Genomic DNA, 3,603 nt, shown 5'->3' on the forward strand with positions numbered 1-3,603 from the left:
GGGGGGTGGGGGGGAGGGACATATTTGGGCAAAGGCAGGGCGCGTCACGGGCGGAGGGAGGAACCGCGGAGCGGCGGGAAGCGCAGGGGCAGGGCGGGCCCGCGCGGCCACCACTTAACTCGTGCGCTGCCGGCCGGCCCGGGCGCGGGCCTGCTCCCCGCCAGCGCCCGGGGGTCTGGAGGGCGGAGCCTGGCACTCCGGTGGCCCCCGAAGGGACAGAAGCCCCCCCCCCCCCAGGAAGAAGATCAGCTCACTCATCAGCTCCTTCGGGCGTGCGGGGACATCACCCCTGGAAGGATTCGGGGGACTTCATCCCATTTTTATCCTTATGTCCTCCTGGCACACGGGACAGGCACAGGGGACTGCTCACATGGCTGGTTGGTTTGAATTGAAATTAAATGAGGGCTGGAGGGAGTGAAAACCCTCCCCCCCAACCCTCCCCTACCCCACCAAAGTGTGTCCCTAAGCTTCCCGGCTACCCTCATTCAAAACCCTCCCTACTCCCTCTGGTCCTGCCCGCTTCCTTTTTCTCCACAGACTTACTACCTGTGATGAACTTTCTATTTTTCTCTTTTGTTCACTGCTGTTTCTCTGGAGCCTAGAAGAGTACCTCACACACAGCTCAATAAATGTGTCAAATAATAATAATAGTGGGACTTAAGGACTTGTGACCTGAGAAATGGGGAGGAGACCCTGCCATTGCCATTGCCGCCACTTTGCCTCGGGGAGGCCGGCCCCTGAGAAAGTGCTTTATTATCGGGTGGGCTCAGAGGTCTCCAAGGCAGGTCATCTTTCCGGTCAGGTCGGAGTTTGTGCCTGTGGAAGTGCTCTTTTTCTATTGCAATTTGAAGAAAAGATGTTTGGAACGGTCTCCTGATGTAATATTTAAAGCGCACACGCAAGTAGCAATTGGCTCACTTTCTAAGTGGTGAACAAACGATCCAGGTGAGCTGAAAAGTTGGAGCCAGGGGTTTTTTTCTTAATCAGAATCAGCGGCTTAGCCTGCTGTCTTTTTTTTTTTTTTTTTTTTTTTTACTGATAATTTTTTTGTTTTGCTTTGTTTTGGAGGAAGATTAGCCCTCAGCTAACTACTGCCAGTCCTCCTCTTTTTGCTGAGGAAGCCTGGCTCTGAGCTAACATCCGTGCCCATCTTCCTCTAGTTTATACGTGGGACGCCTACCACAGCATGGCTGCCAAGCAGTGCCATGTCCGCACCTGGGATCCGAACCAGCGAACCCCAGGCCGCCGAGAAGCAGAACGTGCGAACTTAACCGCTGCGCCACCGGGCCGGCCCCTAGCCTGCTGTCTTTTATGGGTAAAAGTCCAAACTCCTTCCCCCTTTCAAACAAAGAGGATGCTAAGGAGAGGGAAGTAATCACTTGGATCAAATATTGTCAGAGGGCTTGGGAACACTGCCCTGATAGAGCCTTCTGGAAAGACCCTGTTGCAGGGGCCTGGCTGAAGGTGGGGATCGTGTGCCATGGCCTTGTGAGCGTGGGTGTCCCTCTGTGAGAGGAGTGGGAAGTGGGGGACGTTGGCAGAGTCCCAGATTCAGTGCTGTGAGCGACCGTCAGCTCCCTGTGCCCTTTTCCCTGCCGAAACCATGATGCCCGGTTGCCGTGCACTTTGCTCCGTGGACTTGGTGGCCACGGAAGGCATATTTTATCTCAGGCCAGATAAAGTGCACAGGACTGCACGTCTCAGACTTGCCTGGCTGTGGGTCATAGCGAAACCACAGGACATGCACTATGAGGTGGACGGGCCTTTATTCCTTCTAGCTGTCGCCTTCACTGCCCTGTGGACTCTTGTGGCTGATTGTGACACAGTAAGAAATACATATTTGGTCTTTGTCCCCAGTTCCTGGCACACAGCTCTTAAAACCCTTGGAATCTTGGGGGTGATAAGAGTGTCTTTCATATGCTAATGAGATGCCTGTTGGCTGGGGGACCCTGGATGGGATGGGGGCTGGTGGCCAGAAAGACCAAGGCTGGATGAGAGGGTTGGAACGTTCAGCCCCACCCCCACCTCCGGGGCTGGAGCTTGAGTTCTGTCACCAAGGGCCAATAATTTAATCAATCGTGGCTCCATAATGAATCCTTGGTGAAAGTCCCTAAATGGTGGTGTTTGGAGAGCTTCCCGCTTGGTGAACAAAGACTTGGAGGTGCTGGGAGGGTGGTGCGCTCAGGGAGGGTGTGGAAGCTCCGTGTGCCTCTACGCTCTTGCCTTGCCCTCTGTGTCTCCTCACTTGGCTGTTTCTGAGTTGGACTCCCTGTAATAACCTGGCAATAGCACGTAAAGCATTTCTCTCAGTTCCGTGAGCCTTTCCAGCCGATGCTCGAACCTGAAAGAGAGGAGGGTGTGGGAACCCCTTTCTTTGTAGCCAGGTTGGACAGGTTGGGTACCCTGGGCACCCAATACCTGGGACTAGCATCTGAAGTGGGGACAATCTTGTGGGACTGAGGCCTACCCTGTGGGATCTGTGCTCACTCTGGGTAGGTACTATCAGAACTGAATTGAATTGCAGGACACCCAGGGGGTGTTGGGAGAGCTAGAGAACTGGTTGTTGGTGTGGAAAACCCACACATTGGTATCAGAAGGGTTGTGAGTAAAAACAGCTCAGACTCATGCAGCTTGATGGCCCCACTTTGAATATAATCGTGTGCAGGAAAAAGCACGTGGGCCTCGTTACTGTCGTCTCTGCTCTGTGTTCAGATGTTTGTGGTGGTGGTTTAATAACCCTGGGAACATTTGTTCTTTCATTACCTATCAATCAGCCAACAAGGATGGATGTCAACGTTGAATAACTCGAAGAGTGTTTCTTCCTGTCCTTTGCAGAAGGGAGGAAACAGCAAGTTTCTGGGCAAGTTCTCACAAGAGCTAAGAGTGGCGTGGACAACTGGATTTGCCGAAGCATGAACTCATGGCAGCCAGTGCCGCATCAGGAACGTGCTGGGGTAATGGGACCTGGCCCTCTGGTTGTCAGACGTGGAGGAAAGATTTGAAGCAATTTTAAATTGAGAATATATTCCTGGGCCCTGTCAACAATATAGCGTGAGTCAGAGAACCAAGTAATTTCATCATTATTCACCAAACTCAATTGCAACTGCTGACATTTCTGTTCTCCGTCTAATGGACTATTGATTTCACGCTGCTCCTCTCCCGAGGAGCTCTTACCACATCAGCGCGGTGTTTTTAAAGTCTCACCTAATTGCTAGAATCATGAGGAAACAGCAAGCGATGCCTGGCCAGGCTCAAGTCTTCCTCCACGCCCCCGTTTATCATCATTTTAGAACGGTCACCATCAATAGCATAGTCTGGTCCTCTGAGGTCCCGAGGACAGAGGTGCTCAAACTTGCAGGCAAGAGAACATGCTGGAAGGCTGGTTAAACAGAATCGCTGGGCCTCAGCTCCTGTTTCTGATTCAGTAAGTCTAGGGCGGGGCCCCATAATTTTCATTTCTAGCGAGATCCCCTAGTGATAAGGATGTTGCTGGTTCTCCTAGTTTCAGACTGCACTTGAAGACCCAAGGGGAAAGTGGAACCCAGCTGTGAGGTGAGGGCCCCCCCCCCCCCCCCCCCCGCCCCCCCCCCCCCCCCCCCCCCC

This window comes from Equus quagga, chromosome 12 (genome assembly GCF_021613505.1).
Source record: "Equus quagga isolate Etosha38 chromosome 12, UCLA_HA_Equagga_1.0, whole genome shotgun sequence".
NCBI lineage: Eukaryota > Metazoa > Chordata > Mammalia > Perissodactyla > Equidae > Equus > Equus quagga.